General features: G+C 36.2%; 1 protein-coding gene across 2 annotated transcripts in view; it reads right to left on the reverse strand.

The window, feature by feature from the left end:
* PDC (phosducin) overlaps nt 1-8,341 on the reverse strand; it is a 30,585-nt gene extending 22,244 nt beyond the window's left edge. Inside the window, exon 1 of one of the 2 annotated variants that reach the window (XM_044672892.1) lies at nt 8,158-8,341. The gene's annotated coding sequence lies outside the window, so the exon portion shown is untranslated. Of the gene's footprint in view, nt 1-1,223; nt 1,305-8,157 lie in introns of those variants that run through there. The other variant, XM_044672893.1, reaches the window with a different exon arrangement.
* Between the last annotated feature and the right edge of the window lie 12,068 nt (nt 8,342-20,409).

A 20,409-nucleotide genomic window follows, 5' to 3' on the forward strand; every position in this document is an offset into this window, starting at 1 on the left:
CAACTTTACTTCAGGAATCCCCAGAGGTTACAAAAGAAATGAAAAAGACCTAAAAGGAATCTCAGAGGTCATCTAACCCAATCCCTTCATTTTATAGATGATAAATTTGAAGTAGGGTGAGGTTAAATGATTTGCACCGGTAACAGGGAGTAGTAATAGTGGAAGGCAAAGATTTGAACCCAGGTGCTCTGACTTTAGAGTCTATTTCCATTGTACCATGTTGCCTCTCAATTAGGTCTCATAGATAGTCTGACAAATGGTTTAATTTTTTTTCACATTTTCTAACAGTTGATCTTTTCCTGTGCCATGATAAGGTATGAGCAACACATTGGTGTCAAACAAATAGAAATGGATCTCTGTGGGCTACAGATTGACTTAGAAGACCAAAATTAAGTTAGTTTTATTTAAATATCTAGTTTTAAAAATATATTTTTATTTTACATATTTAAATTTAAATACTTTTGAAAAATATTAAATATTTAAATATAGTATCATCTTCTTCATTATATTGTATTGAATTTTTATATATTTTGTTAAATGTTTCCCGACTATATCTGGATTTGGTTTTGACCACAAAGAAAGTTTTGTGGGACAACCCCTGAAGAAACTGCATTTTTTCTCCCCTTCTTTCTACTACCTCCTTGATGGAGATAGCTTAAATGACCCTGGATCCAAGAGCCTTTCAACTAACAGTGCTTCTAGTCCCCCAAACCCATCCCAACCTCCTACTGTGAACTAAGGATCTCCAAAGTCCAAATTTAATTCCAAATTAAATCCAAAGCTTCATCTATTGCCTTGCTAAAGATCTTCAGAGGTTTGAGTAATTGAAATAGGCCACTCTAATTCTTGAGGAGACTGATTAACATAGACTGGTTTTAGGTGGCAGAGATAAACATCAGGCATTCGCTTTTCAGAGTACTGTATTGAGTTAGTTAGGAGGACCTAGGTTGAAGTCCTCTCTGAGACACTTTACTGGTTTTTAACTTCTCAGTGCCCCAGATATCTCTTTAAGATTATAAGAATAGCTTTGCAGTGTAATAAGAAGTTCATCTTTTTTACCTCCTCAAGTTAAATCTAAGGGATAATTGATTGACCAGTCTGTATGATTCATTTCATTTACCATCTTGACTTTGTCACAAGAAACCTCTGAAGGAATGAGTATAACCTATGAATTTATGTAACATAAAAACAAAATACATTAAAGTGACCAAAAAAAGGCCTACCTGTTGCCCTTGATTGTCTGCCTCCAATTGTAACTGGATCAACTGATACCTTTAATGGTTTTCAGCAGAAGGGAATTTCTTTTTGACTGTATTCCTATGACACACAGATAAATCTAAGCCCGGATTGAGGTCCTTGGATGATGACCTTGCAGAAATAGCTCTGAATAGCTAATAGGATTGACACAAGAGAATTAGCAAACTGTGTCCATTAGCGATAGGCCAATGAAATAAAGAGCTTACAGCCTTCCTGTAAACATAAATTCTTTTTATCTCTGTTAGGAATCAATTTTAAGCGATGATTGTACATTGGCATCCTGTGTAAGAAATTCAATGAGCTCAAATTTATAAGAACTGAAGTCATTCCTCAATTGACAGATGGTCGAAGCATAAGAACAAGTAGTTTTCAGATTTAAAAAATCACAGTTATCAATATTCATATTAAAAAGTATACTAAATCACTCCATTTTTAAAAAACCCTTACCTTCCATCAGCACATCATCACAATACCAATGTGTATTGGCTCCAAGGCAGAAGAGTGGTAAGGGTGGGCAATAGGGGTCAAGTGACTTGCCCAGGGTCACACAGCTGGGAAGTGCCTGAGGCCAGATTTGAACGTAGGACTTCCCATCTCTAGGCCTGGCTCTCATCCACTGAGCTACCCAGCTGCCCCCTAAATCACTCTTGATTAGAGAAATGCAAATTGAAACAACTCTGAGGTCTCATTTCATACCTATTAGATTGGCCAATATGACAGCAAAGGGAAATGATAAATGTTGGAGGGGATGTAGCAAAAAAAAAAAAAAATTGGGATATATGCATTGTTGGAGGAATTATGAACTGATCCAACCATTCTGGAGGGCAATTTGGAACTATGCCCAAAGGTGCATATATTTTGATCCAGTAATAGCACTACTAGATCTGTGTCCCAAAGAGATGAGAAACAGAGAGAGACAGACAGACAGACAGACAGAGGGAGACAGAGACAGAGACAGACAGACAGACAGACAGAGAGACAGAGAAAGACAGAGGGAGACAGAGACAGAGAGAGAGAGAGAGAGAGAGAGAGCGAGACAGAGAGAGAGAGAGAATATTAAGGACCTACTTATACAAAAATTTATAGCTGCTCTTTTTGTGGCGGCAAAGAATTGGAAATTGAGAGGATGTCCATCAATTTGGGAATGGCTGAATCAATTGTGTTATATGATGATGTTAGAATACTTTTGTGCTATAAGGAATGGTGAACAGGATGATTTCAAAAAGAACTGGAAAGACCTACATGTACTGATTGCAGAATGAAATAAGCAAAACCAGGAGAACATTGTATGCAGTAACAGCAATATGGTGGAATGATCAACTATGATAGACTCAGTTACTCTCAGAAATACAATGAGGACAATTCTGAAAGATTTATGACAACGAATGCTATACACCCCCCAAAGAAAGAACTGTTGGAGTCAGAATGCAGATCAAAGCATATGACTATTTACTTTATTTTATTTGTGCTTTTATTTTGGAGTTTTGGTTTTATATGAATATTCTCTTACAACAATGACCAATATGGACATGATAATACATGTATAATAATGCAAATCAAATTGTTTAATAACTCTGGGACTGGGAGGGAAAAGAGGAAGGAGACAATTTGGATCTCATAATTTTGGAAAATGTATGTTGAAAATAGTTATTATATGTAATTTGGAAAATAAAATATTAAAAAATTTCAATAAGTGTGATTAGGAGGAAAAAATCAATTTGTACCCAATTTTTGTGTTATTTAAGAGTACATGGTTGGGGGCTGGGGGGTGGGCATCTAGGTAGCACAGTGGATAGAGTACCAGGTCTGGAGTTGAGAAGGCCTGGGTTTAGTCTGGCAGATACTTCCTAGCTTTGTGACCCTGGGCAAATAATTTAACCACACCTTGCTATTGCCATTCTTCTGCTTTAGAATCTATAGTAAAGGTTTGGGTTTTTTTTGGGGGTGGGGTAAGAGTACCTGGGAACTTGAAATCCTATAAAAAAATGTAATCTAGCTTATAAAGCTGAAAACTAACTCCTCCATTTTCCAGCTGGTTTAATAGTATATACACTGATATAAAAAAGCAACCAACTGGATATGATAATAATATTTTGAATTTTGATAGCACTTAAAATTATCTAACCTTTTAATCTTTTATATTTATATTATAGTTATTTCTAAATACATTCCTTCTACATGTTGAAATATTTCCCTTCCTTTCTCCTATGCAGCAAGTCATCTGTTGTAATAAAGATTAAAAAAAAAAAAAAGATAGTAGTATAGCAAAGCTTACTAATGCCCTTATCTGATGGTATAAACATCCACATCTGTCATCCTCTACCCCTTCAGTAAAGGAAGGAAGAACATTTCATGCACTGAAAAGAATATCTACAGACATGATTTCATTTTAATCTTGAGATTTTTTAATTGCAAAAAGAATTTTATATCTCCCATTTTAATTATGAGTATATCTGATCACAGTGAAACTTGGAAAAAAAGAAACCAACAAAACCAATTGGAAGCATCTATTTAGACCCATGTACAATTCTTCAAATGTGTGATTCAGGAGTCCTTTAATTAGAACCTAATGCCAAACAAGTGTATTCAGAGTCAGGTGGACCAAATTCACATTTGTTCTAGATAGAAGTGCCAGAAAATCGAGCCTTTCAGCCAATAGATGAAAATGATGAAAAGGTCTTCCTTTAAAAAAAAAAAGTGAGCTCCTAGTCTCTGAAAACATTCAGATAGATGATGTTAATGGTATTAGAAGCTATTCCTGAGTTAAAGGTTTAACTAGATGATACTATATATTCCTTTTAGCATAAATTCCATGATTACAGATAATGGTATACAAAGGTGTGCTGGTAAATATTTAACAACCAGGTCTCAAAAGAATGTAGATTCTTTTATGTTTAATCTACATTGTTAGCATTTTCTCCATTTCTTTCCTAAGATCAGACCAAAACTATATCAGCATTTGCTAATTTTAAGTGTAAATGATCAAATTGAAATTTTAAAAATGGACTTGTGCTGGATAGAGCTGATTCCAGCACATTCTTTAAGCCAGGGATAGTTATGGACATCCAGGCATACCTGAAGGCAATTGTGGATCAGCTAAAAGAGAAGAGGATGCTTGCTTTGGACTTTCAATATTGAAGAGTGATTAGACTTGTCCAGCTTGATTCTAGAAAGTAGAACTAGGAATAATACCTAGTAGGTATATGGAGCTTAGCTCCATTTGAGAAGGGCAAAGAACTGAGGATATGTTTTAGCCTGAGCTTTTCACATGGAAGAGACCTGTTCCCCTGGTCTCCAGAGAACAGAACTTGGACTACAGGGTAGAAATTATAAAGAAGCCAATTTCAGCTATTGATTAAGAGAGGAACTGGTTGCTTTGGGAGGTAATAATATTGACAATAATAATGTTACTCATATTTTTATAGTATTTACTATGTTCTAGGCACTGTGCTGAGTGCTTTATAATTATTTAATTTTATTTGATCCTCACAATAACCCTGGGAGGTAGGTGCTATTATTATTATCATCATCATCATCATCATCATCATCATCATCATCATCATCATCATCATTATTTTACAGTAGAGGGAACTGAGGCAAGTAGGGGTGAAGACATTTGTTCAGAGTCATACAGCTAGTAGGTGTCTGAAGGTAAATTTGAAGTTAGATCCTCCTGAATTCAGGCCTGTCATTCGTATCTACTCTACCACCTAGCTGGGTTCCTTTTCACTGAGGCTCTTCAAGTCTCTTGGACTGCCACTTGTCAGGGATGTTTTAGGGAGGACTTATGGTTAGATACTGATTGAACTAGATGATTTCTGAGGTGCCTTCCAATACTGAGTTTTCAAGAAATCAAGAAGTAAAAGGGAGAGGAGAGATGGAACATTTAAAAATGTTAAAAAAATTTTTTTAATCTTTAAAAATTAAAAAAAAATCTTTAAAAAATTAAAAAAAAAAGAATTTTAATCTAAGATCGGGAGACCTGTCCAGGTTTGTTATCTAATTGGAAGAAACCAATAGCGAGGGAAGGAATGAAGGTGAGTGAGAAAGGGAAGAAGGTCTTGGAGGAGAGAAGGTATTAATTAGCCTGATGGACAAGCCAGGCAATTCTTAGATTCAAATCAGAGCTGTAAGAAATGACTACACAAGGGAAGTAACGAGGTTTATTAGAAGAATCAGAGGATATGGGCCAAGGATGATGTTGCATGCTTAGAATCCTTGACACTGGGAAGCTGAGGCTGGCATATCTTTTGACCTTGTCATCTCTATGCCATAGTGGGCTCAGACTATTTGGTATTTGAATTAAATCAGATATCAGTCCCCGTGGGAGCAAGGGCCCATCAAGCTGGCTAAGGAAGGGTGAATGGGCCCATGTTGGAAATAGAGATCAAATATTTCATGCCCATCAGTAGTGGGATTGGACCATGGCTAATCATGGGTGAGATAGGGAGACCTGCTATCAAAAAAAAAATGACATGGGGGGATAAATGGAAGCAGGCACCATCTCCCTTTTACATGATCAGACAGGAAGGATTGGATACATCTTGTTCCCTATATGCCAAAAAAATTTTTAGGCAGCCTTTCCTTTAATGAATCAAAAAGAAGCTCCATTTCCATGGTTATACCATGGTTTCTCTGGAGATATATTTGTCTTTGGTAACAATTTTCATTTTCGTCTCAGTGTAAGAGTGATGGAGAATTACTGTTATAACTGAGGAGACCTCAAAGGATTCTGTCATTCCTTCACTTTCATTAATAGCTTGGGTTTTAACATATTTAATTTATATTTAAGCCTACTCAGTGGGAAGAAATGTTATCTTTTCCATAAGCTGATAGCAATAATTTTGATAACCAAACTGCTCAAATTAGGATCTCCCTACCCCTTTCCATGAAAATTTAGGTTGATCTTCACACCTTTCCTCTTCCTATCCTGTAGTTGTCTTCTGAGATCTAGTTATTTTTCTTATTTTCAGTCTGACACTTGAACAAATAGTCACAGGACAAAGTCCTGGTATCTGGCCTGGAGTGCGGAGGGTGGCATTTCCAAGATAAACATTGACTGCTACCTTTCACTTCATCCCTCAGGGCATCAATTGTTTCATCTACAAAATGAGGGCATTGGATGATGGCCTTTGAGATCTCTTCTAGATCTTAACCTAAAGATCCTATGATATTTACAAGTTGGGAAGCTCAAATGAGATAACTGTATTTTTGCAAATCTTAGATGCTTATAAATGCAATTATTCTTATTCTTGTTATCATCTACTTAGTAACCAACCTTTCAGTCATACTTCATTCTTTGAATTTCTGCTGCACTCCTACTAAGCTTAAGAAATGTTTATAAAGTAATATATAGGGCTTGTGAGTTGGTAAATTTTAACAAAGGATCTCTGTACACACATTTTAAAGTTTATCCTCCACTATTAACACTTTCCCAAGTCTAGATAACCAACAAAACAAGCCCTGATTTATGGCTGATTGTGTGTTTCTGTAGTATAAATATTCACACTAAAAATTTTCTAAACACAAAAAATTTACACTACAAATTTAACAACTATCATAAGCTGGTTAGAATTGTCCTGGCACACCTTAACTATTTGCTTTCAGTATTACAAATCCCAAATTACTTTTTGAAATATGTCAAATATCATTTGTCAGACCTGAGATCAGTTTTGAATCAGTATCTGTTAAATTTCTCATATATTTAAAGAAGCAAAGATTAAAACTTTGCTGGGAACCTGAAAATGAGTTGACTTTAAGAAATATTGCCATTCCTTAAGTCACTTCAATAGGATAATGATGAATTTTTTTAAAGGCCCAGAGTGGTCAACATACTACATTGTAAGACCATTGGGTCAGGTAGGGTAGCATCATGGATAGAGTGTCAGGATTGGAGTTGGGAAGACTTGAGTTCAAATGTGGCACTTCCAAGCTATGTGATCCAGGGCAAATCAATTAACCCCAATTACTTAGCCCTCACCATTCTTCTGCCTTCAAATGAAGACTTTGTATCAATTCTAAGACAGAAAAGAAGAGTTTTAAAAAAAAGACTAGTGTCATGGATGTATGACCAGAGTAAAGGCATATAGTAGTTATGAACAGGCGTAAGAATATAATTTCTTTTGTTATGCTTACAGGCAATATGGAGAGATGTAAAGTAAAAGTGATCACAAAATTAGGAAGATGTAGAATTATTTGAATGACTTTACTCAAAAGTGTAGCCCTCAAAGGTTTCAAATCAGCTTTAAAGGAGGTCTACAAGGAAGTGTCTGTGTTGGGATTTTACTACTGAACATTTTTTTCAGTGACATGGATAAAAGTTTAAATGATCAAATGTGCAGATGACACAAATCTGAGAGGCATAGCTATCATCCAGGGATTTGAAATGGGGTTCAAAGAGAATGTAACAAGTGGAAATCATTGGCCTGAATTAAATAATGGGACTTGAATTCAAAGTATACTTGAGTTAAAAAAAATCTAATATCAAAGCAAGGAAAAACTTTTTAACAATTAGAACTAGTTTAGTTTTCAAATGGAATAGGTTATCCCTGGAAATAATGGATCTCCCCTCATTGGAGGTTTTCAGGTAAGAAGATATATTAGATATGATGAAGAAGGATTTTTTTTTTGTAGAGAAGTTGGTTGGATTAATTAGTCCCTAAAGTTCTTCTCAGTTTATATATTCTATAATAAAATAATTTGAATTTATACTTACACTTAATAATTAGAAAGTGCATTCACAGACCAACTTCATTTGAATCATAGTTATTATAAACATTTATTTATATATTTAAACTTTTTCTCCAATAATCAAATAAAACCAAGAAAATATCAATAGACACTTCACAAATATTTCTTATGAATCCAATACTCTTACTTTTAAAATTGTTTTTCCATTACCTGTTGTATGCTTGTCTTCTTTAATAGTGCATTTTATTCTTCTGGTCTGTTCTTCTGATACTTGCAGAATTATGTGCTTCAATATTTCTTCTGTCACAGAGTTTATATTCAGAAGATGATGATTCTTTGTTTTTTCCTTTGTTTCTTCCTCTTAATAAGATGTGAATTTTTCTAATTCTAGCTTGTTTACTTCCTCCTTTCCCCTCCCCCAGAAGCTTGACTGCTTCCAAAAGTGTTTTGCTTTGGTGTATTCAGAAACTAAGGCCTGCTGTATCTTTACCTTCCCACATCCTTCCTTTGGTCAGGCATTGTCTGCCCTGTCAAGAAACTAACCAGTGATTTGTTATGTAAGACATTCCACATGCCTGTCTGCTTTTCCTACTTCTCCTATTCCCACTAGTTTCTTAGATAATGTAAAAAAAATTATTAACTTAATAAAGATCAACAAACATGAACATTTCAACATATACAGAAAAACAAAACAGGAGATTTTTCTATGAAAGAACGAACTTTAGTTTGCCTTTTTTCCCATCATGTGCAGATTTTATGTAACATTCAAATATAAATGCTAGTTCCAACACTGCCCTGTTTGTTTGTGCCTCCTTCTGAAATTCCTTCTGTACTTTTTGGGTCTATTTTTAATGGCTCATTAACATGTTTTTACTTTTTTTTCTATTTTTTTCACTCTTTACCCTCTATTCTCTTTGCTACTGAACAGAAAAAAAAGGCAAAAGCCACTCTTTGAAATGAATAAGTATGGCCACAGAAAACAAATATACTCATCAGCTGAGTCTGAAAATATCTCCTTCTGAGCTTTTAGTCCAGCACATGACTGATCATTGCATTAATATGGTCCTTAAAATTCCTCAGAGATGCTTTTCTTTACATAATTATAGTCATTGAAAAAATAATTATACTTTGGTTCTGTTCACTTTACATCAGTTCACAGAAGCCTTTCCAGGTATCTCTAAATCTTATTGTCTTTTTTTTTTAAAACCCTTATCTTTCGTTTTAGAATCAAGGCAGAAGAGCAGTAAGGGCTTGGCAATGGTGTTAAGTGACTTGCCCAGGTCACACAGCTAGGAAGTGTTTGAGACCAAATTTGAATCCAGATCTTCTGGTCTCCAGGCCTGACTCTCTATTCACTGAGCCACCTGGTTGTCCCCTTTTTTGTCTTTTCTTATAGCATAGTGATATTCCATTATCTTCTTCTACTATGTTTTATTCAGCTATTCTCCAACTGATGGGCATCTACTTTGTTTCTAGCTCTTGGCTGCCACATAAAGAGCTGCTGTAAATTTTTTTGAACATATAGGTCCTTTCTTTCTTCTTTAAGTTTCTGACACATGAGACAAGTAAAAGTATCAAAGGGTTTGCAGAGCTTAATAACTTTTGTATAATACCAAATTGCATTTCAGAGTAGCTATTCTTCCACATTGCCTCCAACAATTGTTCTTTTCCTTTTTTGTCAACTTTACCAATTGCTCTTCTCTAAGAACATAGAAGGAAAAGGTAGAAATGATGAAGATATTATTTCCTTGGTCCTTGCCAACAATAACCACTCAAAAATACAAGCATTATTACTTACCTGCCATATACTATTAATCTTATGGCTCAACATCTTCTATCACCTTCTTTTTCTCCCTATCATTGTGTTATTCAAACATGGACCACATAAGAAACAAAATATCTTCAACTCCTAATGCCTGCTTAATTAACCCTAATCTTCTTTACTCCTATTCAACCCATGCCCTATTACAATCTTGATCATTCCTATAAGGAGTAAAAAGGGGTTTTGGTTGGGTGACTATTAAAAGATTTGGTCGCTAGGGAATTTAATAATTGTCAATCTCCAATTAAAGAATAACCTCAAGTCAAAATGACTTTTCTGGAAGTTTATTTACAAATGAGAAGAGGAAAATAAAATAAGAAATCAGAGAGAGGATAGGATAGGATAAGTAATCTAACACACTAAGTAATTTGCTCAGGTCTCCTTGTTCAACCCAGGCAGATCTAATTAATCCTCAGTAGGAGAAGGCTCAGCCTTGAGCCCAAGGCTGGAGGACAGGAGATGAATGAAGCAGAAGCTTCAGTCACAGAGTCTGTTTTGAAAGAATAGTTTCTTTAGAGATGTCCAGGAAGATTTAGTCTTTGCACTCACCACATGTAATTCCAAGGGAGAGATTAACAGCAGTTGTTAGGGTTCAAAATGGGTGGCCTCCAGAGGAACACACGAGACAATGCAATCAAAGCAGGAGAAAGCTTTATTGCCAGTACGCACTGGGGAAACTCAGCAAAGAGAGTCCCGAAGCATGCATTCAGAAGAGGGAATATATATGTTTCTAGGATATAGGTGCCTTTGTCTTAGAGTGAGCTAATAGTTAGACAGAGGGAGTAGGGGATGCTTTCAGGTGCCACAGGATATGATTCTTAATCTTCAAGGTTGTTCCGTTTAGGAGTTGTGTCCCTGGGCTGTCAGCCAGGAGTTGTCTCCCTGGAACCTTGAGTCAGAGAGATAACTGGCCTGCTTGGGTAGTGTCCCTGGAACTTTGAGTCAGAGAGATAACTGACCCGCTTGGGCATGAGGTTATCCAAAACCCCCTGCTTAATTGCCAAGTTTAGCTTTTTGGCCATAATATTCTTATAAGCTATAATATTTCTATAAGTTTTTTGCTATAACACAGTTTCACTTAGTCCAACATCTCAGCCAGTGGTTGGAGCTCCTCTAGATCTTAGTCACCCACCACTAAAAGAAGTGAGCAGCCAAGAGAGCAAGCCCCAGAAGTTCTTTCAATTTGTCCAGGCCATTTCTTTCATCATTTCCTGTGCCTTCCTCTTAGTTTATATGTCCAATCACAATAGACACTTTTCTTAGGACTGCCTAGGGGGCAGTCAGTCAATTCTGATTTGTTACCCATTTTTGCACATGTGGGTCACAGACCTCCTCACTTGAGAGTTAAGTGGAGTTGTTTATACTTTTGGTAATTAGATTTAAGAATGGGCAGGGTAGATTTAATCTCATTATCACATTCCTTCTATTGTGCTCTCTGGACTTCTCTATCCCTAGTGAACAAACCACTTCATTTTTGTCTTCTTTCTGTCATAAGCCCTCATCAAGACCTTGTCTCCCCCAACTGACTGTCCTTCCCTTGCTTTTCTGTCTGTGTTTGGCTATACTACTTTACCCCTCTTCCCCTTACATATGGGTCCCTTTTCTAGTCTTAGTCCCTTTCATGTATTCTACTATCCAGCAACATTGAACTGCTCATTGTTCCTGGAATATAACACCCAATTGTCCGTCTCCATGATTTTATATTGGTTGTTACCCATGTCTAGATTGCTCCCCCCACCCCCCTCTCCATTTCTACCTCCTGGCTTTTCTGCTTCCTTCAAGACTTAGCTCAAATCTTATGTTTTACAGGAAGCCTTTCCCTATCCTCTCCCCCATTCTCCGTTAACTGCTAATAACTTCTGTTTCAAATTATTTTCAGTGGGGCAGAGCCAAAATGGTGCCATAATAGCAGTGAAATCCTGAAACTGCTCTGAATATCCTTCCAAACCAATCTTTAAAAGGTACCTCAAAAGGACAGGATTCAAAGCAGGACCAGTGAGGGGACTCTTCCACTGAACACAGTGTGAAAGGTAGGCAGAGAGAGTGGATTTCCATGATATAAAGGAGAACCAGGGGAAAAACTGCACAAGGAAAAGTGCAGGTCGACCCCCACCCCTACTGTGCTAGACATAAAACCAGGACCTAAGCAACCTTGGGATTCTGGGACACAGGCTACTTCAACAAAAGAGTACCTCAGATTTACCCTTAGAAATCCCAGGCATTGGAAGTGAGGTTTGGAGCTCCAAAGCACTGAGTACAATCTAGCCTCTGACATGGCAGTGAAGATAGTCCCAGGGCAAAACCCTGTGTGCCAGAAGCTAAGACAGAAATGTCCAACAACTTGCAGATCTCCCAGTCCTTGAGCAGGAAAATGAGCAAACAGCAGCCAAAAAAAAAATTCTTGACCCTCAAAATTTTCTACGTGGAAAAAGAACAAAAACCAGAAGCAATGGGAGATGGTAAGAAGCAAGCAAACACTTGCAAAATCTCCCAAAAAAAGGATATTGGTCACAAACTATGGAAGAACTCAAAAAGGAGTTCAAAAACCAAATAAGACCAAAGAAAATAGGGAAAAAATGAAAATAATGCAAAAAAAGAAGATAGTTTAAAACTCAAAATTTTTCAAATAGAAAAAAAGACACTGAAATCAAATGAAGAAATAAGCAGATTAAAAACCAGAATTGACCTACTGGAAGAACAGGCAAAAAAGTCTAAAGAAGAAGAGAGTACTATGAAAAGTAGAATGGACCAAATAGAAAAGGAGGATCAAAAAATCATGGAAGAAATTCATTTAAAAATTAGGATTGGGCAAGTTGAAACTAATGATTTCATGAAACATCAAGAAACAATAAAACAAAATAAAAAAAGAATGAAAAAATAGAAGAAAATATGAAATATCTCATTGAAAAAACAACTGACCTGGAAAATTGATCTGGGAGAGAGACAATTTGAGAATTATTGGACTCTCTGAAAGTCATGACAAAAAAAATCCTAGACATCCTATTACAAGAAATTATCCAAGAAAACTCCCCTGATACTCTTTGAATAAGAGGGCAAAATTGACACTGAAAGAATTTACAGATCACTTCCTGTAATAAATCTCTAAATGACAACTCCTAAGAATATTATAGCCAAGTTCAAGAGCTTCCAGGCCAAAGAGAAAATACTGCAAGTTGCCAGAAAGAAATAATTCAGATATTATGGAGCCGTCAGGATTACACAAGATCTGACAGTTTCCACATTGAAGGAGCAAAGTGTTTGTAATATGATATTCCAGAAAGCAAGAGTATTGGGTGTATAAACAAGAATCACCTACTCATCAAAACTGACTATATAATTTTAAGAGAAAGTATGGTTATTTAATAAAATAGAAGATTTCCAAACATTCCTGAAGAAAAGACCAGACTTAAGCAGAAAATCTGATGTCCAAATACAAAATTCAAGGCAAATAAGAAAGAGAAAAATTATAAGGGCTTTGACAAGGTCAAATTGATTATTTTCCTATTGGAAAGATGATATCTATAACTCTTAAAATTATTATCATTATCATAGTAGTTAAAGAAAATACACATAGGGAGAGAGTGTGGTATTAAGTTGTTTAGGATGATATGTAAAAAAAAACAGAGGAAAAAGAGAATTGTACTAAGAAAATGCAAAAGAAGTAAAGTGGGGTAAATTTTACCACATAAAGAGGCACATGATGGGGGAGAATATTATTACAAGTAGGGGAGGAGGAGGATGGTGACAGGTAATACTTAAACCTTATTCTCATTGGAATTGGTTCAGAGAGGGAAGAACAGCCAGATTCATTGTGGTATTGAATCCTATCTTACCCTATAGAGAATTAGAAGGGGAACAAGGAAGGGAGTATGAGGAGGAGAATAATATAAGGGAAGGAAAATTTTTTGGGGGGGTGATTAAAAGTCCCTAAAGAGAAGTAGGAAGGGAATAAGAAAGGAGGTGGTGGAAAGGAGAGTAAAATAAGCGAGGGAGAAAGGGGGAGTGATTAAAAGCAAAATTCTGGTGTGGAGGGAAGAGTGAAAGGAGAAAGGACAGGATTAAAAGAGGAAATCAAATTATTTTTGTCTACCCTGAATATATCTTATATATAACTTAGTTATCTGCATGTTGACTCTCTTTTGAACCACTAGCAATTAACACAATGCTTGGCATATAGTAAGTACTTAATAAATGTTTATTGGCTGACTGACTCATATATCGTTCTTGTCTTTTTCCACAGGTGCTGGAGGGATATTTAGAATATTCTCCTTAATCACTTTCATGCTTGCCTTTGCTGCTTTTACTAAGCAGCCTTTTCTCCTTTCAAATTCACTTTATTAAAATTTTCTACCCTGTTCAGATCATGGTGGCTTTTGTACAATAGCCCCCAGATCATTGTCCCTCTTTTTCCAAGGAGTTCAGAAACCACACTAGAAGAATTCACCATCCATTTCGATGCTTCCCCACACTCCATAACTTCTCAATTTCTGTTTCCTTAAATTTCATGACTTCCTTCATTCCATAGGATCTCCTCATTCTCCATACCTTGAATCTCATTATTCTCCACAAGTATTCCATTTTCCCAATAAAAAACTCCTGATATTCTTTTAACTGATCATAATTCTCAATCATTATTATCTATCCTTTTGCCTCACTCCTCCTCAATATATTCTTTCTCTTATCTAGACTTCTAATACCTCTGCAGGAAATTCTCAGGCTACTAACCCTGCACTGAATTAATGCTATTCAATGATCATGCTAAAGTTACTCAATTCAACTCCACATTGTCCTCTATTCTCTCTCTATTCTCTATTCTCTAATCTCTCAGTCCCTGGAACTAGTGTTGCTTTTGCTTTATTAAAGCTCACCCTCCTTAATTACTTACATGCTTCTTAATGGAACTGGAAGAAGTTTCAACAACTATATTAGTTGGGTATAGTATGAAGTTATTATACAACTTTTAACTTAGCCCTCATTGCAGCCAACAGATCAGTCTTTTATTCTTCCCTAAATGATTCTCTGTTTTATTTTTCACAGAAGCTATTCCAAACCTTCACTCCTCAAGCCTCCCACACCTTACCCTACCCTTTCCCTTTTGTCAGGGTACCATTTCTATTCATTTCCATTTATCTATTTGGGACTGGCTCTTTATATGTATGTATATACATACATACATACATACATATAATTTATTTTTTCCCTCTATCTCTTGAGTATCAGACCTTATAAATTTATTGCAACAATTCCCCCCCCAGTTATTTATTTCCTTTTTAATTCAAAATTGACCCATTTTGTTTATGTAAACACTAAAAATTTATATCATCGGAAGTATTCATTTTATTTCCAACCATCCTTACTATCCCTCATTTGGGCAACAAATCTTCCTTTGTTCATAGTTGTGAAAGGTATGGTCTTTTTTAATGCATTTATGATATATCTTTTTATATCTATATCTTATACTTTTTTTTTGTATTGAAGCCCAACTTTTTCCCCCATAGTTAAGCAAAATAAATTCTTACATTAGCCATATGCAACCATATGTCTAATTCTCCATATTTAGTCTATCTTCTCTCTGTCCAGAAGTGGTTAATGTTCTTTATTTTATCATCCTCTAGAATCATGGTTATTCATTACATTGATGAAATTTTAGTCTTTCAAAATTATTTTTTACACTGTTGTCATAGTAGAAATTATTCTATTTTTGTTCATTTCATCATGCATCCACTTATGAAAGTTTTCACAGCTTTCTTTGAAACAATCTTATTCAAAATTTCTTATAGTATAATAGTATTCTATTATATTCACCTACCATAATTTGTTCAGCTATTCCCTAATTGATGGATATATCCCTGGTTCCAATTATTTATATATATATATACATAAATTTACATAAATTTATGTATATATATTTATATATAATAGAGGTATGATGAAATTTTTTTGTACACAAATGGCTTTCTTCTCTCTTTTTTATATTACTCTTGTATCATTTTGTAGATGATTATGGTAAATAGTGTCAGATAATGACTTAAATTTAATTTCTGACTGACTACTTTCCAGAGTTCCCAGCAATTATTGGCCAAGAGGGTCTGGACTTCCGGGGAAGCTGGCCCCTGGAGGCTCACAAATCTTGCCTTGAACATTGCTTTACTGCATTCCCCCATTTAGTTAGCTATAATTATAGGTTCAAGAGAAATACTTTGATATTGGATTAGAGAAATTGGAATTTGGGGAATACAGAAATTATCTGTTACTACCCTATCCAGTGAAGGACTGACAAAAGGGATTTCAGGGAACCACCTACGCCCCCTTTTCCTGACACCTTCTTCCCTCACCCCTTAATTAGTTCATTTCTGAATAAACCCCTTGTTGAGTTGCCATTCAGTCAGATCCGTGTAATTGAGTTAGGAGGGAGACAGAATGTGTGGGGAGTAAGGAGAAAGAAAGCAGTCATCCCTTTTGAACTGGGACCCAGTTGGGGATCAGGGAAGTTTCTGTGGGTGCTGCCTGGCACGAATAACTTGTTGGGGTCCCACTTGTTCCCCTCTATAAAGAACCCTTTCCTCTAACTACTTAGCCCTGGCATGATCATCAGGGGGAATTCCATCTTTCAGAAACCCCCATTTGTTTCCCTAGTAAGGAGGGGCAGTTGTGGAGATGTATTGGCCCTTATTTACCATTCAGGGGGTTACCATACCACACCCCATCATCACTCATTCCCCCCTTCTTACAAATCTTACCTTCTATAGGAAATCTTTCTCATTCTCTCTTAATTTTAATGTCAAATTCAACACCCCTTTTTGAATATTTTTTGTACATTGTTTGTCCATGGTTCATATGTTATCTTCCCTATTAGAAGATGAACTTCTTAAGGGCAGGGATTGTTTTTGTCTTTCTTTGTATTCCCACTTTTTTGTATAGTGCCTGGTGTGTAGTTGGCATTTAATGAATGTTATTGACTCAATAACTACTTGCTTGAAGCCCTTACTTTTTTTTTGGCAAACAACCTAGAATCTGAGCAATACATCCTCCTCCAGGTAAGACTTGGAGAAGAGGGTCCGAGTTCTCTAATACCATTCCCCCAGAGGAACACTATTTCAGATCAGGAGGAAAGAGAGAAGTAAGGCAAAATGAGGCACGTACAAGCAGTCAACAAGAATAGCTATTAGGTATTACTAAGTAGCTATAATATGATATGATGTGATATAATATAATACAGTATAGTATAGCATAATACAATACAATATAATATGATTAATATAATAATAGCTATTATTTATATGGAGATTTAAAGTTTACATCTTGTCAGCTGATCCTTACAACCTTCTTGTGAGGTAGGTGTTATTCTTATATCCATTTTACATATAAGGAAACTGAGACTGAGAGAGGTTCAATTACTTTCTCAGGTTCTCATGCAGAATTTGAATTCAGGTCTTGCTGATTCAAGTCTAGTGCTTTATCTACTATATTACCTCCCTGCCTAACATGAGTTCCAGATCAAAAGCTGATTATCATTCTTCCCAGAGAGAGGTGAGAGGGTAGCCTTTCATCTAGGAATAATGAAAAGCCCTTTTGAACAGATCCTTTATACCATGATCTGTTTATCGTCTCTGATAAGGACAGCTTAGTTGATTAGAAAGTAAAGGACAGGGAGATGATATTGACTGTTAATTCATAGCAGCTTTTCAGAAGTGCCATTGAGTCACAAGTTTATTATATATGAAAATTCAAACTCCCTTTCACCCACAAGCACGGAGAGAGTTTTACAGCTTTGTAGACATTGCAATTAGTTTAGACAACACACAGAAATCTCAGAAACTTCAAGGTGAAGATAGCAATCAGGCTGTACCTTCAGCTATGTGATTATCAGCAAGCTAAGTATGAGAATACTTTTCTCAGGGGCACAATGCCCCTGCTCAACTAAGATTTCAGCCTTGGTTTCCCAAGCAGCTGCATTTCTGACCAAAGGGGAAGAATGTTAGCCTCTTGACTACTGGTTTGCTAAGAGCTTAAAACTTTTCAATAAGACTATATTGCTTTTCAACAAGAAAGGGTGCGGATCACAAAAGGGGTCAAAAGAGGAGTCTCAGATTTTTATTTATTTGACTCTGTTTCTCTTATAGGCTTCCCACACCTTTAAGTCCAAGGTCCTACCTCAAGTAGAATGACCTTGTGAAGTGAAGGTGGACTCAAGGAAGAACTGGGCTAATTGTTGGGATGACCTGGCCCTCTGGGAGAAGGATATAGGAGAAGATATGTAGAAAAAAGGTTTATGGAATGCTGGACAGGGAAGCACTGAGATCTACAAGGAAGATACAAGACTGGCTGGAAAATGAAGATATTGTTAAGAGATAGATTAGGGTATCTGGAAGCTCAGAGAAAGAATTGAGCTGAATGTGCTTTACAGTGTGTAAATGCCAGAAGGGAGTTCTTTCCCTTGTTACTCTTGCTATAGGATCAGGCGATGCAGAGAGCAGCAATTTTGACTTTATTACTATAGGCATGTATTTAGTGTGTACTGGAGGAGACAGAGATCCACTGTTTTCTGGCATAAGTAGAACATCTGGTCATTCATGTGAGTGAGCTGTGGGATAGAGGCTGGAGATACATGGCCATGGTGGTTCCCAATGTGTTAGTTCTTCTCTTATTTCCTTGTATTATCATTTGGTCTTTGGGGAAGCTCACAGGTTTGAGGTCTTTGTCAATCCCATATTTCTTGTCTCCACACACATTTGCCCAGAGAAACAGGTCAGAATAACTCGAGTCAGTACTAATCTAACATTACCTAACAGAATTACGCCAATTGTGGAATGATCAAATGTGATAGACTTTGCTACTAATAGCAAAGCAATGATCCAGAACAATTCTGAGGGACTTATGACAATGCTATCCACGTCCAGAGAAAGAATTATTGGAGTAGGAAGGCAGATGAAAACATATGATTTCTCACTTGTTTATTTGGATATATGTTTTGGGGTTTTGGTTTCATGAGATTATTCACTTTAAAAATAAATAATATGTGAACATGTTTTGTATGATAATACATGTATAACCTAGAATGATTTGCTTGCCAGCTCCAGGATGGGGGAAGGAAGAAGAGAGGGAAATAATTTGGATTATATAGCTTCAAAGCACTCGTGTGGAAATTTGTTCTTAAAATAAAAATATTTTTAAAAAGTTATACTAATTAAGTTTGTTTGAGGTTTCCTATTTCAAGAGAAAGTTACTGAAGGGGTCCCTGGTCAAAGTAACAGAATAGCTAAGAAGACTTTTGCTCATAGAAGATACCAGCAAAGAACAAGCATTTAAAAGACATTTACTATGCTGAGGATACTACTACTATCAGTAAAAAGATAGTCTCTATCCCCAAGGAACTTATATAATAAAGGAGAAAGATAACACATTAAAAGAAGCTGAAATGGAAGAAGGAAAGCTAAAAGTACTTGGGGTCCAGGATAGCGGAGAAAGTCTAGGAGTGTTAGGAGTACAGCCAGCTGGGGAATAAAAACATAGCTAGCCAGGGCTTCTTCTTTAAAATGGTGGAATCAGTTAACCAGAGAGAAGGGCTATAGGGTGAGAATCCTTCAAATGTGTGAATTCTAGGTCAAAATGGTTTGAATATATTGTTGAGACAGTGTAGGAGAGTCAGAAGTACAGCCTTGAAAGAACATGCAATGTTTTTGAAAAGTCTCCAATGGGAAAAAAATAAAGTAAGAGTCCATTATGTACCAAGCATTGTTCTGGGCTCTAGGGATGCAAATACAAGGAATGAAACAATCACTACTCATAAAGTGCTTACAGTATGAGAAAAATAAACATTGATTCAGAATTTTATATTTGATTCCATTCTATATTTGACTCTATTCTGTAACTGCCTGAGCCAGGTTTCTTTGTCTCTATCTTAAGTTCAGAAGTTCATGAGTCCAGAAGTTCTCCCTCTGAATTAAGTTTTAAAGCTGCCCTTGTCCAATTGGGAGAAATCTGTTATCCTTGAAGGATGACGGTAGATGCCAGGGAGTCTGGCTTGTTATTTCTGCAACATTGGCTGTCCTTCGAGAAAGTCTCGTCTGATATTGCTATGACTAACTAACCATACAAGTAGACATCACCAATGAGCTTTCCATGGCAACAAGATGGAAAGAGAAATGACTGTTCTCCCTGCATTCCAGATTTCTATCCAATCATATTGTTTTCCATCATCTGTGACACTTCAGACTGTATAACCAATCATATTGTTTTCCATCTGTTATACAGCCTATTCTTTATTCTCTTTTACTTTCCCAAATGATATGAAGGCTAATAAGTCTCACATTGCAATCTTTTGACTGACTAACTGGAAAAACCCATTTTATTTGTAATTGCTAGCCTTAGCAATAAATTGAATATGCTCAAAACTTTGGGTTTCAGTTTACATTAATCTCAGTTGTGACAATTCTTTTTTCCCCTTTCTTGTAAAGAAACATTTTGTTCAAAAGGCATAGTCATACACATATAAATTTATTCCCTCAACACATGGGAGACATAATCCTCTTTCTTCTGCTCCTCCCCCTGTACTTCCTTAGTTTCTGTGGAAGACAAGGGAATGAGGTCCATAATTTAGCTCAATTCCTATAGATCTCAGCCACAGTATCAACATTCTA

The sequence above is a fragment of the Gracilinanus agilis genome, chromosome 4, assembly GCF_016433145.1.
Source record: "Gracilinanus agilis isolate LMUSP501 chromosome 4, AgileGrace, whole genome shotgun sequence".
NCBI lineage: Eukaryota > Metazoa > Chordata > Mammalia > Didelphimorphia > Didelphidae > Gracilinanus > Gracilinanus agilis.